The sequence below is a fragment of the Rutilus rutilus genome (assembly GCF_951802725.1).
Source record: "Rutilus rutilus genome assembly, chromosome: 4".
NCBI lineage: Eukaryota > Metazoa > Chordata > Actinopteri > Cypriniformes > Leuciscidae > Rutilus > Rutilus rutilus.
In genome coordinates, this window is record NC_140212.1 from 50,892,719 (window position 1) to 50,914,295 (window position 21,577).

A 21,577-nucleotide genomic window follows, 5' to 3' on the forward strand; every position below is an offset into this window, starting at 1 on the left:
TGACCAACCTATATTTGCTCCCGGTGTTGTCCACGGGTCAGTTAATGTATATCCTGCATAACTATTTGGCAGAGCTTCAGGCAAAATATTAATATCTCGTTTTTCTCTTTTGCCTACTTTGTTTGGCAAATACACAGAGGTTCCCACATTCATCAAGGCTGGATAACAGCAACCTGACCAGTCTTTTGTAGGCAAACGGTGATAAGCTCTGTCGCCACATACCCACACCGCAGCTGGTGAACTTTGGTTTGGTTTGTTGAATGGGCATGTGAAGTTGATTTCTTTGTTGTTGATGACTGCTGTACAATTGTCCATTGTTCTGTCATGTATGTTGATTTTGATTCTGCAGTCAGACCATCCAGTCCTTAACAGTCTTGGTCTGTTGAAACAGACGCAAACGTCACCCTGGGCATACGTTACCCTCAAAGGTGGAATTGCTATGTTAGTGTTGTTGTATTGTTGTATATGATCACAGTCGTCAGCAGGCTGTTTCGTTGGTTCTCTTCCCTCTTCCAGGTCCACAACAGTTTTTAGCACTTCAGTCATCTGCTGAGGAATAAGGCACTTAGTTTCGTTGACTGTTGCTGTCGTCAGAGGGACAGCTTTCCATGCGTGTGACATTTGAAGACACATCCAGCAGCTTGTCTTGATCTCCAGTTCCTCTTTCTGCAGCATTGCTAGTGCGCAGGCTTTGTTCCCCTGGCATTTCATCATTGCTTTCTTTACTTCAGGATTTATCTGACCTTTGTTTGTGTCTTCGTCCCCCATCCAGGCCAGTTCTTCTTCAGTAGCCTGTTCGACCTCGGGTGGCACAGGTGACAAGAAAGGTGTTGTCATTGTTGCTGCTTGTGGTCTGGTTGCCTCGACTATCATAATGTCTATTGTTTCATACCAGTCAGTTTCAGCCAAGTCCAGGGCACAGTAGTACCTGCCTTGGTCAGCACGCGTCGCATGTTTCAATTCCACTCTCATCCCGTATCTGTTGTTACTCATTTTGTCTTCAGCGTACACCTGAAATCTTTCATCATATTCCGTCCTGTAGTGATGAGCGTATGCTTTTACGTCGGTCCACGCACATGGGCTTTCGCAGAAGTAGAAATGTGCGTGCTCCTCGGTATGTCCATTGCACCCGAGACAGTTCTTCTGGAATGGGTTGCACTTGAAAATCACACTTGATCCCTCCTCTATTGTGATGATGCTTCCGTGCAGTCCTTTCACCGGCTCCACTTCCGTGAATGTATCTCTTTTATCACGCTGTCTGATGATGCTGTTCAGCACAGATGTTTCAGAACAAATAGTCACTGATATCAAAGTTAAGATGAACGTGCCTTTACAAAGTCCGCACATTCCTGGTATTCTGAATGGATGCCATGGCTTTGAACGATCCATCTTGTCTAATTCTGCAACTGTGTTGTTTTTTTCTAAACCACTCAGAGTCTTATCAGTCTTTGTTGATGTGCAGTGTGCAACCTGATACTGCCTGTGCAATCAGAACCCTCCTCTATTCCCAGCTTCCTTCTCACAGCTCGTATTTCACTCCGCTTGTTGCTGCTGCTAAAATGTGGGGATCTGTTGCCAGTAAATCTTTACGTTTTGTTAGTTCAATGGTCAATGTCTCTGACTGTACAAATGGCTTTATTCTGCACACTGGTCTCACCACTTTCTCTGAGTGACCTTGCACCTGCTTGTCTTTAGGGCTTATTGTTGAGCTTGCTGCTGTCTTTGGGACTCCTCCTCCTGTTGCTCTTCCGATATAGGCGGAACCTTCCTGCAGTGGCTGGAATGAACCCAAGTCGCTCGTTCCCCGACCTTCACCGCCGTGTACGTGACCAGCAAGACTTGGAATGGTCCTAGCCACCGTTTCGCTCTCCAGCTTTTCCTCCTGAGGTCGCGGATCACCACGTAATCCCCTGGTCTGACGTTGTGCAGGAACGTCTCTGCCACCTTGCTCTGAGCTGCCTTTACCTGCACAGAAACAGCAGATAGCAGACACGACATTTCTTTGCAGTAATTCAACATTTCATTCTCACACACATCTGTTGATGGAAGCCGCCTTTTTTCCCCCACTATACCCATGAATGGTGGTCTACCAAATAAAATTTCAAATGGGCTCAAATTCGTTTTTACTCTCTTTCTCATTCTCATGTACATCAGTACAATGGGTAGTGCCTTCACCCATGACAATCCCGTTTCTTCGCAACATTTTGCCAGTTTGGTCTTCACCGTCTGGTTCTCACGTTCAACCGCACCTCCGCTGGCAGCGTGATATGCACAGTGTGTTCTCAGATCGATTCCCAAGAACTGACCCACCTGTTTGATCGTCTCATTGACGAAATGACGCCCGTTATCTGAGCTTATCTTCTTTGGCACGCCCCATCGGGGCAGGATCTCGGTTAGCAGCGCTTTCGCCACTGCCGCAGCATCCTGTTTTGAGGTGGGAAAAATTTCCACCCACTTCGAAAACATATCAACAAGTACCAAACAATATTTCTGCTTTCCACAAGGGGTCAGTTCAATGAAATCGATCATTAAATATTCAAATGGCCCATCTGGGGCTGGTTGGCTTGCCAATGGTGTTTTAATGCCCCGTGCAATGTTGTATGCGGTACAAATCGCACATTTTTTGCAAAAATTTTCAGCATATATTGTGAAACCTTTGGTAAACCACAATTCTCTCATTTGCATAATCATCCCCGCCTTTGACACATGGTCTTTCCCATGTGACAACTTAGAATAATGCTGGAAAAAGTGGCTTGGTAGGCACGGCTTCCCCTCAACAGATGTCCATACACCATCCACAAGGCGGCAGCCTGCCGCCTTCCATTTGTTTTTCTCAGCTCCTGTGGAAAAAGACTGCATGCTCTGTAAACAAGGAGAAATGTCATTATGAAGGTTAATGTCAACTGATACGCAGGTGGCGGCGCTGGTATCTACTTCAGTCTGGGTCGTTGCCGCTGTTTTTGCCGCCATATCTGCTCTGGCGTTGCCTGTTGAGATAGAAGTCTTATCGTTAGTGTGCGCTGCGCATTTGCAAACTGCAATCTTGTCTGGAAGCAGAATGGCCTCCAACAGGTCAGATACCAAAGTAGCATTCAGTATGGGTCGGCCGTCTGACTTCAAAAATTTTCGATGTTTCCACAAAGCGCCAAAGTCATGTGTGACCCCAAAGGCATAACGCGAGTCTGTGTAAATCGTCACGCATTTACTAGTCATTAGTTTGCATGCTTCAGTCAGGGCGACTAACTCAGCTGCCTGTGCTGAGTAATGAGATGGCAATCTGCCGGATTTTACAGTTTCAAATTCAGTCGTCACCGCATAACCTACGTTATTCTGTCCTGTTTGTGGATTTTTCGACGCAGATCCATCCACAAAGAGGACATTGTCACAATTTTCAAGCGGAATGTCTAACAAATCTGGACGTGGTGTGCACACGTGCTCGAGAGCTGACAGACAACAGTGGTGCTCTTCGCCGTCCTGTTGTGTTGGCAAAAGAGTCGCAGGATTCAATCTTGTACATCTTTTGACAGTGATATTTGGCATATCAAGCAAAATCGTATGATACCTCAGCCATCGGGCTGTAGACAAGTGTGATGTTCTCTGCTCCTGCAAAATCAAAGACACCGCATGCGGGACCTCTAAGGTCAAATCAGCATAGCCCACAAACTCTCTTGAAGCCATCACGGCCAGCTCAGCTGCCGCCACTGCCCGGAGGCAGTGTGGCAGCCCTGCTGCTACAGGGTCGAGTTTGCCTGAGAAATAGGCTACAGGTTTCAAACGATCACCGTGTTTTTGCAGGAGCACAGAAGCCATAAAGCCATTTCTCTCATCGACCATCTGCGTGAACGGACGGTCTATAACCGGCAGGCCTAACGAAGGAGCCATACACAACTGTGTTTTCATGTTATTAAATGCTATCTCAGCTTCACTCGTCCAAACAAGTCTGTCACATGATTTCAACCCCTTCCCTGTTGTAAGGGCTCGTAGGGGCTGCTCTAAAATGGCATAGTTGGGGATAAATGTTCGGCAGTAAGCACACATCCCCAAAAATGACAACATCTGTTTTTTTGTTACAGGCTTTGGGGCTTCTTTTATGCCCTGCACCCTTTTCTGTGACAATGCTTTGCTGTTTGGTTTAATAACATGCCCCAGGAAAGTCACTTCCTGTTTCACAAACTGCAGCTTTGAAATACTGACCTTGTGGCCCTCCCTTTCAAGATGCTTGAGGAGAGACACACTGTCAGCCCTGCAAACAGCTTCACTCACTGAACAGATCAAAAGGTCATCAACATAAGATAACAGCGCCGTCCCTTCTGACAAAGCCAAATTTTCAATACTTCTTCTGAGCGCTTCATTGTACAAAGTTGGAGCTTCACAAAAACCCTGACATAGCCTCGTAAATGTGTACCCCTTGCCATTAAAATCAAATGCAAACCAAAACTGGCTTTTTTCGTCAACCGGAACGCTAAAGAAAGCATTAGCCAAATCCACCACAGTAAAGTATGTTGCATTTTCTGGAATCTGAGTTAGTATGGTATAAGGATTGGGGACTCGAGGAGCGCGGGCGATGACTGCTGAATTCACCGCCTGGAGGTCCTGAACAAATCTCCATTGCAATGGTTCACCTGGGTTGCGTGCTTTCTTTACAGGAAAAATTGGGGTTCTGACAGGTGAATCATTGCAAGGCCTAATTACTCCCTCCTTCAATAGAGCGTCAAACACTGGCGTTATGCCCTCTATTGCCTCACGTTTCAAGGGATATTGCGCTTTACATGGTCTGAAATCAGTCTTTGGTGTTATCACAACTGGCTCACATCCCTTAATGAGGCCCACATCATATTTGGTTTTAGCCCACAAATTTGGTGGTATTTGTGCCAAAGAAATATCGATTTCTGAAGCAGAAATACCCCCCTGTGCTGTCACATTTTTTCCAATAACAATCATGTCTCTTTTGACCTCAAGTTTAAAATCACAGTTCGATTTAAATGCCCCCACACTCTTGCTCTCTGCTGTGTGTGTGTCAACTTTCACCCAGTCTGTGGCAGATAAACACTCTTTCACAAACAGCCCTATATCTCTCCATTGCTGGCTTATGGCCTTCGAGACAGATAAGTGGCATGCAGTGTTCTCTGTCATCAGATAGCAAGCCTTCTGACTGTCAGACAACACTGCAGACAACGCACACACATTCTCCGTCCAGAAAATCCTGTCAAATTTCACACTCTCATTCTGCACAGCATTAAACCACATTTTCTCAAAATTTGAATCACGCTCTGCCACCACATGTGAAGTACAATGCATTTTCTCATTTGTCATAAACTCTGTATTGACTGGGTTTGTACGATTCTTTGCCAATTTCAAAATCTTTTCTGCCCCATCAATATCTGTAACCTGCCAGACATAAGCCCACTTCGGCTCAAATTTAGTGCAAGTAATTTGTGGTGTCTCCTCGATGCTAATTCCATACTGATCAGCACAGAGAGACAAATTTAATTTACACATTAGATCACGAGCCATCAGAGGTGCGGGACAGCCAGGTGACCAAACAAACTCGTGCTTGAAAAAGCGTCCACCCTCCGTTTCGCACTCTAACGGCTCGGTTAACCAGTCAGAAATCAAATGCCCAGACGCTGAAGTGCTCTCAAACACTTTCCCGGTTAAACTCGGAACGCATGGTAAATCACATGGTCGTAATGTTGACAGGCTCGCTCCAGAATCGACTAAGAATTCAATAACTACCCCTTTGACCCGTAATGGATAGATAGGCATTTCAGAAAACCCTGTGCTTTTGTACAATCTCATACACTCATCATTCACAGCTTTGTTCACAGTTTCATCAGACACACAAAACGGTTTGCAAGCAGTTTCTTCATTGCAAGAAGCAGAAAGAGAATCAGTGTATGTGTTTGTGTTTGCGTCGTGTGTGCATGTGTTAGTAAGAATATTTTCACTTCCCTTTGCTGTAGCCAGAGATTGGCCCCAAAAAGTAGGACCCTTTCCGTCCCGCTCTCCAGTCCCCTCGTTTCAATCAGACTTCATGGTGGGACACGCGGAGCTCCAGTGTCCTTTCTCCTTGCAAAATCTACATTTTGTACAGTCTCTGGTCATGTGGTCATTCGTTGCACAAATGTAACAGCTCCATCTTCCTCCAGCAGCTCTTCTCTGTCCTCTTCGGTTAGCAGGGTTTGGATGGGAAAACTCAGGTCTGTTGGGTTGCTGTGATTGCTGTTGTTGCACAACTACCATTGTGAGAGGCTTTTTCTTCCCGTTCTTTTCTTCGGCGTCTTCTTCGGCATGAATAGCGTGTTGCAGCACTATATTTAAACGGCCTTCCTTCCAAGCCACATACGTGGATTTTGTCCCTCTCTTGATTTCGGGTTTCATTCCTTGCAGGAAATAGCCCATCAAATGTTTTTCCCATGTGCCTGCTTTCGTTCCCCTGTCTTCTGGCTCGGTTAAACCACTGTACTTTGCAAATGTCTCAAAAAGTCTGAAGTAATAGTTTCTTACCGACTCGTCCTTTTCCTGGACGCAACACGTGATTTTTTCAGTGTCCACACGTGGGGGGAAAGCTTCGCTGATGGACCTGGAGAAATTTTCCACTTCTTTCTTGTATGGTTCGTTGCTGTCATGCTCCCAGTCGACGTGCACTCTTCTGATGTCTGCTTTAGTCAGTTTGCCGGCCACCTTGCCCCAGTTTGCGGCGCCCATTCTTACAGTTAACAATCGTTTCAGTTCTTGTGTAGTTGGGCTGAATTCTTTGCATACTGAGAGCAGTTCACTAGCAAAACGCTCACCCGCGTCCTGTGGATCTGGCAAATGTGCCATAGCGTCCTTCATATCTGACATAGTCCATGCTCTGAAAACTAGCATTGGGCCATCTGTGCCCGCAACTTCAACCATCGGAGCCGTCACACTCGACACTTTAACTTTTGCCGCTGTGAAACTGACCTTTTCTTGCTTCATTTGCGATCTTGTTAGCATTTGCTGCCCGCTTGTTCCCGGTTTTTCTACATTCGGGGTGTCCGGAACTGCATCAGACGCTTCTCTGTAAACTTCCCCCTCTTCTTCTTCGCTGTTTGTCGCGGCCTGTGCTGAGGAGTCTGCCTCCCCCTGCTGTACTGGCGGTGCTGGTAGTTGTACCTGAAGCCTTGCTGCCAACATTTGTGTAAGTCGCTCTGCGGCTTCCGCCTCTGCTCGCGCTGTTCTTGCATCTGCCTCTGCTCGCGCTGCCCTTCGATTGGCTTCCTCCAGTTCGATTTGCGCTCTGTTCTGTGCCGGTTCTTGTGTGGGTCGGGGGACTGGTGGAGGGCGGTCCAGATCGGAATCCAACTTAAGGGCCGAGATCTCCGCCACTGGGTAGTGTGTTAAATTGTACGCGGGCGGCGGAGCCGTCGCCTCCCCGGTCACATGTGGAGAAACACACTCATTCGTCTTATTAGTAGCATTCTGTTCCAGTGGAACCGTTTTCACACATACAACATTCTCGGCATTAAATGCTAATTCTTTTTGTATTTGTTTTCGTTCTCGTCTATCAGCTTCTTCTACCCAACATTGTATAGTCGGTTCGCAATTCACACATACATGCTTAACACACACACAGCAACCATTCTGTTTTCCCTTGTTCTTTTCTACTGATTCTTTTACGACATTAAGTCTTATCTTGCTCAAGGTTCCCGCCTCGGGGAAATCGTGATATTTGATCAGTTTTTGTATGTCAACCATACATTTACCACCATAATTATTTCTCATTTGACAGAAAATTGGTGTATAAAAATGATCTACTTTACTGTTAGATGACCCCATTTTGGCTGAGTTCCTCTTTTCTGGATTTTACAATTCGACACGTGTCTTACAGAATCTGTCAAACGTCTTCGACAGACCCGATCTTTTACTCCGAGATCGGACGGACCTCTGCTTGTTTACGTTCCACTCAAAGTTTTCTCACGTGCGCTTATTCGCTCGCTCAATTCTTTTTACTTGATTAATTCAACCTGGTCTTGTAATTACGTTCCACTCAAAGTTCCCCCACGTGCGCTTATTCGCTTGACTCAATTCAATGTGGTAAAACTTCGAGTAGAGCACAATCACCCAGAAACTTCTTAATCCTGTTTTAAACTTTCTCTAAGGTTTACATAAATTTCGAGTAGAACGTAATCATCTCAGCAGCTGTGATTTCTCTGAATCACCAGTGGATCCCCTGTCCACTAACGAGCTAAGTGAGGCAGAAACTGGTCTGCTTTGTCAGATCAATTTCTCCCCATAAAATTTGTGATTAACTGACTCACCTTTCACTCGTACCAAAAGCAAAACTCAGCCAATATGGTTCACGTTCACTCACAATTATCAAATTACACTCAACTTCAATAAAACAATTTGCCGTGTCTTACCCAGATGCTTTTTTCTGTTTCTCCCGCAATCCGCGGATTCTTTATTGTCCTGGTGGGAGCTTCCTTCACTGGCCCTGAATGCGGAATTGCTCTCTCTCCCGTAATCTGTTGAGTTTCTATCCCAAACTGTCGAGGTATGAGACGGCTGCCTAGGTGCTGCCGAGGTTGTGCACTTTCCCGTCAAATCCGTTCTCAGGACCAGGAGAAGAAGCGTCCGCACAGGATCCCACTTCTGACACCAGCTGTTATAGCAATTTTTATCTCACTGGGAAAAACAGCATCACAGGGTTAAGGAACACTCAAAAGGCAAAATTGTAATATAGAAGAAAAAGGCTTTATTCTTTGAGGAATCTTTTCGCAACCGCAGCCACCCAGATGTGAAACAGAAAGCCTAATAGACATAATAAAACATACAGATCTTATACAGTTTCTCGGCAAAAGAACTCCTCCTTCCAGGTTTCTTGTAAATTTCCGGAAAGATACCCCCTATCTCCTGCTGGTTCGGACTGGTTCTACCCCCCCTGGGCAGGTCATGCTGTTCTTTGTCCCTGAGAAGCCAAAAGGCCTTTATTTACAATCTTTATCCCTGAGAAGCCAAAAGGCCTTCATTTACAATCTAGATGACCTCCTGCTGTTCTTTATCCCCTAAGGGGATGGCATGGGACCCCTTGTTTATTGTTAAACGACCCCTGTATTCTCCTGGCTGGATCCTTTCTCGTGCTCAGGTGTAAGTTTTATCACCCTGTCTTCCTGTCCCTTCTTCAGCTGTTAGAAAACCCTCACAGAAATATATATGGTCAGATGCTTTTACACACACTCAAATGAAATCAACAAGTTTTAAATGAATGGACACAAGAACAATGAATTTTTCATTAACAGTACCACTGCCATTTTTACGTTCCCCTGCATCCTCTGTTCCTTGTGAAAGGATCTTTTCCAAGGCTAGAGAGATTTTGTCCAAGAAGAGGAATCGTCTAAACCCCAACACACTTGAAATAATTCTGTTTCTCAATAAAAAATCTATTGTAATCCTTCCTTCCGGACTATTCTGATGCAGTTTACTTTAATCTGTTATCTATAATCTGCTAAATGAACAAAATGTACTTTATTACACTCCCTCTAACATAAGCACTGCACTCAACACAGTGTCACTATTGTTGTTCATACTGTCACTATCTGAAACAATTTATGAATAATTAATTAACTATGTGTGTGACTCGGCACAAGTAAATTCAGACAGAGAAAGATACATATTTTATATTATACACAGTAATGGACAAATGTCTGATCATGTCTTTTTATTATTGCAAATGAAAGGTTACAGACATCAACAGTGAGTACAAAATAAATAAATAAATATTTTTATTTATAAAAAGTATTTTTATAAAATATGCATTGGGAGGGAGGGAGGGAGGGAGGGAGGGAGGGGGTGGGGTGGGGTGGGGCGCGACACTGGTTCAGAATGAATTAATTTGTCTGCTATTTCTTTGCACAGTAGCTAGGTGTCACTAGTGAGCAATGCTGAATGAAGCTTCGAGTAATGAACCTTTAGCTGAAGCAATTGGCTGCGAGGTCTCAGTGGTTCAGGAAGCCTCATTTTGCCATCACTAGTAGTAAGTCCAAATACCTCTGTGTGTGGGCCTCGAGGAACTGATCCTCCTGGGAGAGTAGGATGATCTTCACTGCTGGATCCATGTTTGTCGTTTTTAGGTCGGTTCTTCTGTTAAGGGTGAGTGCAGGCGGAAGAAGGTGAGGAAGACAGAGCGCTTCAATGCAAGGGTTTATTTCCAAAATATAATCCAACACAGTAGAAACAGGCAAAACACACACTCTAAGAACAAAGTAGAACCGACACTGAACAAGGCAAAACTCAGGGCTTAAATACATGGGAGAACAGATCAGGAAAACAAGACACAGCTGACAAGACTAACGAGGGCAGAACAGGTGACACTGATGAACTAATTACACAGACCGGGGAAAACAGGACTAGACCAAAATCAACAGAAGACAGGGGAAAAACAGATCACAGAACCAGATTCAAAAACCAAAACTCAGAAACACAAAACTGTAACACATACACCCTTTAAAAAAAAAAAAAAAAAAAAAAAACAAACATTTAGCAGTTGTTTAGCAGGGTCTGTGTAACTTACATTTACATACTTACAACCTGTTCTGAACCTGTTGATTTGTTCTGAACCTGTAACCTGTTCTGAAAATGGTTTTATTATTATATATATCATTATCGCAAGAGGCTGCAATGTATATCACAATATGGATTTTAGGCCATATTGCCCATCCCTAATTGATAGCCTATAGTAGTTGATAATAACATAGGCCTACCTAATGTTGCCTACGGACGGTAACAGTACAGTAGTAAACTTTTACAGTCTATAAGTAGAACAGCTTTCTCAAGTAGTTTGTGATGCATTTTGGAAACAGGAGATGAGCCCCTGGTCTAATGCGCTACCTGTCTTGAGAAACCCGTTCTCAAAGACTTACTTTATAGTCATTATTTGGGTAGCGCACATATTCTGAATGCCTTTGGCAGAATTCAAATTAGACATTTTAATCTAGATTAATCTAGATTAATTTCAAAATTAATCTAGATTAATCTAGATTAAACAAATTAATCTATGCCCACCTCTAATATATATATAACTGCTTGCTTTAAAAGCTATTAGTTGCTATTGGTAACATGGTTGTTTTACTTTCAAGGTTATTTAGCCCAGTCGTTATTTGGAACGTGGCTTTGTTTTAGGCTTATACCTGGTGTCATTGTCACATGCTGTGCTAAGCTATCAGGCATCAGTAATATGCTGTCATTTCAGCAATATTGCTATCAGTACATGGTGGTTGCTAGTGCAATGTTATCGAATATGCTTGTTACTTCGGCTTCTAGTATTTTGCGCATGCTATCCTCAGCAACATGCTGTAGTTTGTACTATCTGGTTGCATTGGAGAAAAAGGGGAGAAAAAAAAAAGTCCTGTTATTCTATCTGTTTGATTATCGCAACATGCTGTGTTAAAGTTACCACATGCTTGTGGCTAAAGCTATCTAGATATCAGTAACATACTTGTGCTTAACACACAGTACAACACTAACAACATCGTAGCTTGATGGTCCTGTGAAGGAGTGTGGAATCATGGGAGTCGTCATCTTCACCTCCACAGCCGATGGAATCCGTAGGATGGGAGCAGAAATCATGTTCATGAATGAGGAAGCACACTGTATGTCATTGCTTAGCTGTGCAGTGCATCTGACTCAGACCTAGAGGGTCTATGCTTCTCCGACCGGACTACACTAGTTTTATACTAGTCCTATGGTTATACAAACATGTTAGTTGTATCAGAGCTATTGCTGTAGGGTGTATGCTTCCCCTGCCAAACTACAGTACACTAGTTTAGCAATAAGTTCTGTGATTTATACAACATGCTTGTTGTATTAGTTGTTGCTGCTAGTCGGAGCTATTGCTTGGGGTGTAGTTTTCCCCTGCCAAACTACACTAGTTTTAGCAATAGTTACGCGATTATACAACATGCTTGTTGTATCAGATTTTGCTGCCGCTAGGGGTGTAAGCTTCCCCCAATAGATCCCATACAATTCAGTCGAGTGTGCTTAGTACAGTGGGGGTGGTTTAATTAATGAGAATTGATATCACACACGACGGGAGAGCAAAAACACATAAATGTCCCAGATTCAACCTATTCAGTGGCTGCAAAACAGTGGTTTCGCAGACAGTGCATTTTTATGCCAATTCAGCACTGAAATGACTTGAAAGTTAGATGAATGTGTTCAGTCGAGTGTACTCAGTACAGTAGAGGTGGTTTAATCAACGAAAAAAAAATTCAGTCACCATCCACAATCTTCAGTCACCATCCACAGTCTATGGTCTCATCATGAACGAGGGATGGAAAAATGCTTAGAAAGCGGCTAGGGCCCTCAAACTCTGGGGCCCGACTCAAGGGCACGGGAAGATGGAACTTGCCGAGTTTCGGTGTCCTGCGTCCTTCTGTCTCCTTCAGGACGCGCGTTCCGTTTATTTGACCTTTTTGACCCCCTGTCAGTTTATGACACGTTTGAATGGGGCCTAGTTCGTTTTGAATAATTAAAACATGTATTAAACCACCTCTGGTGTACTAAGCACGCTCAACTGTGCAAGATCCACTAATTTTCCAGTGATTTCAGTGCAAAAAAAAAAAAAAGGGTCTTGGAGGCTAAAAACAATTAAATGAATACAAATTAATATGTTTCTGTTCCTTTGTCGCATTTGTTGAAAATCAGACACCAAATATCAAAACTAGATGCTGCGAGTTTTCAAGTGATATATAGTTTGTCAATATTACTTTAGGTTCAGACTGGGAATTATGGTTTTAAATGTGAAACGCCAACATTTTTGCTGTGACCTTCCGGGACCTTACGCAGTGCAAAATGCAAAACGTGTTTTTCACCCTTTTTCGGCCTTTCGACCCCTGAACGAGGTTGCAGGTCCACCAAACTTTTCAGCCTGCTCCAGGGGGCCGTGACGTGATGGAAAATGGCGCCCCCTGGTTGACTGGCCCTTTCGAAGCGGTGTTAGGGTTAGACACTGTACTAGGTTTAGCCTAAACCTAAATGCATTTTATGCAAAATTGAGCACTGAAATTACTTGAAAGTTAGTGGAACGTGTCCGGTCGAGTGTACTTAAAGACCAAAAAAGACAAGAACACAATGGACTTAAAATTTGTAAAAACTTTATTTAGAAAAAAAAGAGAAAAAAAAAGAGAGACAGACAAAAAAATAAAACAGACACTCCCAGGTGAAGTCGGGGGAAGAGCTCTCGTCTGAAAAACAAACCATCAATTTAGTGCACCACTTATTCATCAAATAGGGGAAACAGCTCGTCTGATAAAAAAAAAAAAAACGTTTTGCTGTTAAGAATTGATAATTAATTTTAGTCACTATTAGGATTGTGATGATAAACGGATTCATACCAATTATTTCCTGCAGCTGATCCAGCTCGACCGGGGACCCGGCCTCAGGTGGGGCCTCTGCATGGCTGGGTCGCTGTCGCGTAGAACAGGTCACCCCCACGGTCACCGTCCTCTCCAACGCCCGCACTGTCCTCAACCTCGAGTGGGTCTGAAAACGTAATAAAAAACACGACTGCACACGTTAAATCGACAATAGACAGACAGCTGTTTCATACTCTGATTTAAAACAACGGGTCAAACAGGATCGTGTCAGTTTTAACACTGGCTTACCGTCAAGTCCTGGTGCCCTTTGATCAGGTGTTTTTCCGGGTACTTGACGACCTTTCCACAGAGTGGGCAGGCCAAGTTGGCCAGCTTCACTCTCCGGCGGGCAAATTTGGTGACGATTGCCCGTTGCTCGAGGTTGCGCATGCTGTGGGTGTCCCTCAAGTGCTCTGTGATGTACACCAGCCGAGCTGGACACATGGGGCACTGAACAGCTGTAAGAAAAGATGTGTCAAAAAAGTCCAAACACACAGTGCATAAACCACAAAATGACGTAATGTGCAATAAACCATTTATCACAGGATGGCATAAGGAACTACGATCAACTTACCCTCTCTGTATCGTCTTGGCATTATCTTTAAAGAATAAAAACATTAATGTTAACCCTGACCCTGATCGAAAATTGTACATAAACACAACTAACTAACTAACTAACTTGTACTATATTGTAGTTATAACAGAAAATTTTGGGGGGGGGGCCATACGCCCTTGAACCAGCCTGTTCCGCCCTTGACGTCCGAGGGTCCGTCTCCGCCATGACCACCCGAAGGGACCGCACCGCCATGGCCGCCCGAAAAATATGCACCGCCGTGGCCGCCCGAAGGGTCGTCTCCTCCGTGGCCGTCCGAGGGGTCTGCTCCGCCCTGGCCACGCCCACAGCCTGCTCCGCCGTGGCCACGCCCGCTACCTGCTCCGCCCTGGAGGCTTCCTGCCTTGTCTTCCCTGTCAGCCTCCAGGGCGCCCACCCTCCCACCCCTTTGGTCTTTCTACGGCGCGAGGACTCGCCTACCGGGAGGGGGGAGTAATGTTACATGTTATGTGTTCTGAGTTCTGGTTTTGAGTCTGTTTCAGTGTTTTCAGTTTTCTGTGATTCCGTTCTCCCCTGTCTTCTGTTGTATTTTGGTCTAGTCCTGTTTTCCCCGGTCTGTTTAATGATTTCATCCGTGTCACCTGTTCTGCCCTCGTTAGTCTCCTCAGCTGTGTCTTGTTTTCCTGTTCTGTTCTCCCATGTATTTAAGCCCTGAGTTTTGCCCCGTTCAGGGTCGGTTCTACTTTGTTAATACCCTTGTTACTTTGTCAGTACGTTTATGTATAGAGTGTGTAATGCCCGTTTTTTCCCGTGTCTTGGATTTCTTTTTGATTAAACTCTTGCATTGAAGCGCTCTCTCTTCCTCACCTCCTTCTACCAGTACACACCTGTAACATGGATACATTAAGGCCCGAAAATATACAGTTTATAATACAAAATCAGTGCACAATTATCACCAGAATGAATGGGGATTTGGTTTTTCGCAAATATCTTGGAAATGACAAGGGGGAAAAAAATTCTAATTCTGGTCGTTCGTAGGTCTCGAGGGGGCCTATCCAACCCACGTCCCCGAGATCAGTGCCATTTAGTCCATTGTACAAAACTGACAGTGGAATTTTGGGATGAAACTCAGTGCCACGGACTCGGGGGAGCCAGCCGAGTGCTGATAAACGGGTTTCATCAAATTATTATAAAATAAAATAACTTGTATTTTTTTTAAATCTTTTTTTTAATCAATATTTTTTGTTTGTTTTTTAATAAAATGTGTTTATGCATTTTTTTCAGTAAAAAAGACAAGACAGATGTAACCTTTAAAACATTTATTTAGAAAAGAAGAATAAAAAAATAAAAAAATCATCTGCGCTGCCTCTTTATGGCAGCACTCAGGAGCTTCTGGGCGACGTTGTACGGCGACTTCAAAGGAGACAGCAGAACAACAGGGTTTTTCCGGCTTTTTGGTACAAACGCCCTGTGCTGCTGCCGCCGCTTCGCCGGGCTGGGCTCCTCCTGCAAAGAGTCAGCGAACACGTCCACCCGTCAGGTTAAACAGACCCACCAAAAGATGGACTTACCGAAGCAGACTCCCTCGAGTCGTTGTCGGCGGCGGGGGACGGCCACTTACGAGTTTGGGCCAGCTTTGGCCCGGAGGAGGTGGCGGGGCGCTTCGGGGTCCCTGGGGGGGAATCCTCACCCTCCACGGCTGACTCAAACAGGCTGCGCTGTTCTACAGCCTGCTTGGCGTCCAAGTTCAGGGCGTAGAACTTGTCAGCCGTGGAGGTGTCGTGGCACATGAATCGTGCCACTTTCTGCCTGTGCCCGGGGCTGTGGGTGTTCTTGGCCTGTACGGAAAGAGAAAAGCACAGTTAGAAACAAACACACGCACGTCAGAAATTCACGAGGCAGAAACACGGGCGGGAAAACTCACGTGGGTGATGATGGAGTTCCTGAGGTCAGTGAATGTCGGAGCTCCCGGCAGCTCCATCCCAGCCCATGCTTCCTGAAAGTACTGATTTAAATTCTTGCACAAGCTGGGCTTGGAGGTGAAAAAGAAATAGTGGGCGTTTCTACCGCCCACTAAATTCTTCCTCACTGCCAGGAACTCCGACAACCACCCGCACTCCTCCTCGGTCAAGGCCAGCTGAGCGGCCCCGAAGGCCTGGTTGGTCTTGTGGGAAGCAATCTGCGGAAACAGCGGCAAACGAGTGGTGTAAGAGAGAACTGAGCAGACAGAGAGAGGGAGAAAGACAAAGAGAGAGAGAGATAAAACCACTCACATTGATCACGTAGCACCCGTCCATGGCGGCCTGCTGCGTTGCCTCCACCTCCCCAATTGTCATGATTTGGAACACCCCACCGCGATGCCCATAGATACAGGCGAGGTAGGCGGTGAGGTGCCCATAAAAAGACCATTGGGCCTTCTTGTCACCCGTCACCTTGAGGCGGGCTGTGAGGGGGAAAAAGTACAAGCGTTAGGGGGCGTGTGGTAAGCCGAGGTTTGAGAGGCAAGAGGAGGCAAAAACTTACCCAGGATTTCAGGAATGGCGACCTTGGCGGAGGCAGCGCATCGGCGGAGGGTGGCCTTGGCGATGAAGTGGCCCTCCTTGGCCTGCTTCACGGCCACCCCGGGGACCACCACCCTCCGCTTCAAAGACCGAATCAGGGACTTCATCTCCCGAGTGAGGCCGACCATGGCGACGCGAGAGAGCCGGCAGGTGGGCGGTGGGGTCTCAGCCACGTAGGCCAGGAACTGGGCTACATTTTTTAAGTACATTTGTATGGTCGGCTCCGTGATCTTGGAGTGCTTGAGGGAGCCGTGCCAAGACCGCATCCTCGCCGTGTCATCAATGAAGCCCAGACTGGCCAGGTCCGGCTGCCCCACTGCCATGTAGGAGATGAAGTTCTTGATCCTGAAAAATTTGGACCCCACATTGTTGACTAACCAGGGGGATGGCGCCCTGCTGGTGGCCCCGGAACTCCTCAAGGAGGACGTCTGTGAAAAGAGAAAACACACAAGAACAATGGGGGTAAGAACACAAACAATTACGGTCGGAACAACGGCTGCAGGGTGAGAGGGAGAAGCGACAGATACTCAGAGCCGCCACGTGGTCAGGGAAGGGGTGCTCCTCCCATTGCTCAGACGGCTGGGGGGCAGGGGGCTGGTCCGAGGGGGTCTGGTCGGCCGGTTCCCCAGAGGGTCCGGGAAAGTGATCCCCTTCCTCCCCGAGTTCCCCTCCTCCGGCTCGGGGTTGCGGAGAGCGGACAGCAGCCTGCTGGTGACCCTGGCGACCTGGAATGAGGGGGTGGGCCTCGACCTCCTCCTCAACAGGCGGTAGCGGCGGGTCACATCTCTCAGGGCCCGGCTGAGAATGTCGACCTGCCTGTTGAGGTCAGCCATCTGATCCCTGACTTTCAGGCAGCTGGGCTTGTTGCAGGCCCACTCCTCCTCTTCCTCCGCCACCGCCTCCAGAGGGATGTTCTGAGGGATGTTTCCTCCTCCATCACCAGACTCGACCAAGTCCAGGGAGGAGGACAAGGGCAAGGTCAGGTTACTCGCCCGCAGCTCGGCGAGGTCCTGCAGGATCTTCTTGCGTTTGAGAGCCTGCAGGGTCTCTCGCCGAACTGCCACCGCCATCTCTGTATGCCCCTTCAAGTGGCGGTCCATCCGGGAGCAGGACTTGCCACAGGCAGGCATGGGGCCCTTTCGAAACGGTGTCCGCGAAACCACTGTGGCAAACACATTCATTTAATGGGTGGGTGGAATTTTTATAGAAAAGTCCCAGGGGCTCCAAATTCGTCACGGTGACCCCTGGGCCCGCCCCGATCAACATACCGAAAGCATGTTGTAGAGCGAAGGCAACACATTTTCACCCTTTAACCCTAATTTCTGCCTGATGTCTCTTTGACTCGTATACCCTAAGAGCCTTTTGAGTGAAAGTTGGGTATAAGTGGCACACTTCTGTTAGGAAGGTCCTAGATGTTCACGCTTCGGGGCCATGAGTCGGTGGCCCCTGGAGAGTCAAAATCTCAAATGTCAAGGTACCACGACACTGCATCTACGAACGGGGGCCGTCCCACGGGCCGTTTGTTGGTGCAGTGCTTTCACGGACGTGCAGTGTCTTTTTTGACCTTTCGACCCCTGAACGAGGTCGTAGGTCCACCAAACTTTCCCGCCCGCTCCAGGGGGCCGTGGCGAGACGGAAAATGGTGCCCCCTAGTCGATCGGCCCTTTACAAGCAGTGTCCGCGAAACCACTGTGGCAAACGCATTCATTTAATGGGTGGGTCGGAGTTTTATAGAAAAGTCCCAGTGGCCCCAAATTCGGCAGGGTAACCCTTAGGGTAACCCTTGGGCCCACCCCGAGCAACACACCGACAGCGCAGGGCTCTAGAGCGAAGCCAAAAAAAAATCAGCCTCTGTGCATAATCTCTACCTCAAGGCTATTTCACTCTCACTCTGAAAGGGTGGTTTAGTTTACTTTACTTTTATGAGTGTCTGCAGAGCTGGTAAGCGAGTTGGGGGTCTAGCTGCTCTTTTTAAAGATATCTATCAATGTAAGCAAATATCATTTGAATTACCCATCTTTCGAATATCTGGGTATTGTGTTAAAAGGTGCTCCACGCATTTTACTTATCATTATTTACAGACCTCCAAAATACTCTCCAGCCTTTGCTGAGGACTTTATAGAACTGTTATCAACAATTACCTCAGAGTTTGACTGTTTTGCCATTGCTGGAGATTTTAACATTCACATAGACAGTACAGAAACCAATATGGCAAAAGAAACCAAAACTGTTTTAAAAACTTTTGATCTGACTTGTACATGGACCCACACACAATCGTGGACACACTCTAGATTTACTTATCAGTAAGGTTCCAAACATTTCATCGATTGTTATTAAGGATGTAGCGCTGTCTGATCATTTGTGTATTTTCTTTGATATATTGATCTCTCCTGCCATTGAAGCTAGATCTGTGTCTGTCAAGAAGAGATGCTTAAATGAGAACACTAGTGTGCTATTTATGAAGGCTATTTCCTTAACACCAAGCATATCTGCAGACTCTGTTGATTTTCTCCTTGACTCTTTTAACTCAAAAGTTAAAAGTGTAATTGATGATATTGCTCCAGTTAAAGTCAGGAAGAAGAGTGGCAGACAAAAAGCACCTTGGAGAAACTCAACAGCAGTGGAAAATATGAAAAGACAATGCAGAAAAGCAGAGTGCATGTGGCGGAAGACAAAACTTGTAGTCCATTATAACATCTACAACGACAGCCTTCATGCTTTCAATGTGGAACTAGGCAAAGCTAGTTTAAACAACACACACACTCTTTTTGCTACTGTAGAGAGACTGACAAAACTCCCCAAGCCAGATTCCCAGTGAAATGCTCTCAGACAGTGCAGTGAGTTTGCTTCTTTCTTCTCTGAGAAAATCAATAATATCAGAAAGGTGATCAGCACATCCTTGAGTTGCGCTGGGGTCAGACAGATCAGACTACCTGAGAAAGTAGTTACTATGTCTGATTTCAAAGAAATTGATGGCAAAATTTTGGAAGAAACCGTACAGCACCTTAAAACATCAACCTGCGCTCTTGACACACTTCCCACATCTTTTTTCAAAAGTGTGTTAAACAGTTTAGAAGCAGATCTTCTAGAAGTGGTAAATGCCTCACTTCTCTCTGGAAGTTTTCCAAACTCCCTGAAAACTGCAGTTGTCAAGCCGCTCATGAAAAAGAGCAATCTGTATAAGACCATATTAACCCTCTGGGGTCTAAGGTGTTTTTGGGGTCCTTGAGATGATCTGACATGCTCTTACATTTGTGCTTTTTTCAGTTGCTTATAAACCTATTAATGGCAAAGGTGTAATTACACTCTATTTAGCACAAATAGGGCTACCATAATATGTGACCGAACACGGAAAGTAGGGACACAAGTCGGTTCTGGGGCATTTTGAGTTATTCACAGATTCTGAAAGTGTAGTCTCCAAGCTTTCCAAAGATGTGTAACACATGGAGATCTGATAATATTTGGAGAAGTTATGGCCATTTGAAGGTAGGCACTCAAAAAAGCTCAAAGGGGAGAAAACAGCCTCTGAAGATTGTTCAGTTTTCACTTCTCTCTCCTGCTGGGAGTGACAATAGAGGCTCATTTACATCTCATTTAGATAAGCCATACCCCCTGTAAAGCACATGGGGAGCAGAAAGGTCAGGAAAATGTGCCATTAAAAAAAAAAATAAATAAATTTGCAAACAGGTAATATATAAATAAATTTTTCTTAGCATCTACCGATAAAACTGTATAGGCAACTCTAGTGTACACTGAATAAAAAATAAGATAAACTCTAGACAATGTTCAAATCAAAAACAGGATGTGCTATGTGATATTATATAAGGCGTAGACGTAATTTGCGGATGGGACATGTTCCCACCACTTTTTAAAACATCTCGCGACACGAATGTACCAATTCTACAAATAAATAAAACATCTCCAGTTAACTGGCAGAGCATTTATTTCATTCGTTTTTTAAAAAAGATACTAGCGCTGAAATGTGTTTTTTTAAATCAAGTGATCAAAGTGGCGCAGATACAGTGTTTTCTCGTTTGGCTCGCGCACACACCGCATTGTCTTCACTCGACGCGTGCTTCAATCCGTTGCGTTGCGGATACTCTCTATTCGTTCTGTTGAAATAACAAAACATAATGCATACGTTTGCGTGTCCCTGCTTGATATACAACCACTGATGAAAATAATCGTTTTGATGAGAAAAAAAAACTATACGAGAAAAAAAACTCGTATAGTACGAGGTACGAGTATATAAATGAATATACGAGGGTGGATTCGAACTCACACCCTCTGACACGGCTGGCGAAAGCACTACCACTGGACCATTAAGATACACATCAGTTTTCATTAGACGACAAATTAAACCCCATGTAAGCTACAATTTAAATCGATTGCTGGACATCGTTATGTTTTTGGCGTCCATGTTCATTGAATTTTGAAATCAGATAGAGCCGGCCAGAGCCCTGCATAATAAGTAGCCATGCCGGCTTATTCAGTATGGAAATACACACCGACAATGACACGCCCCTACTGCGTGCTAGAATCTCCGAAAAACAAGTCGATTTCAAACTCAAAATGTACGCTTTTAAATATACCAATACTGCTATCTCAAACATGAAGAGGCTTCTTCGTGATCTCAACTAACAGATTCTGCAAAAAAACGAAAATCACCAATTTTGAAAAAAAAAAACCCGATTCTTTCTCATTTTGCTCGAAAGTTGTGCTGCCGACTTGTGTCCCTGGTTTCCGTGACGGGTCACATATGTGAGCAATATGTTTGTACATGTTTGTATTTTTGAGAAAATAATGTTTATGCATGGTTATTGAAAAAAACAAAAAATGAAAATGTCTGAAATAAGGCCACAAAACACATACTAAATATGTGTCAATAAGACTTCTGAATATTGCATTTTGTCGCCTAGAGTTTTTTCTTCAAAATGATGTGAAAATCATCCTTCCTAATCATTCACATAAAACAATACATTGATTTAAATTTTGTATGACACTTTTTGTTTGGAAAGGCAATATGCGGGTGGGCGTGATTCACACCTGAGGAGACAATGGGCCCCCGCATAATGAGGCTGCAT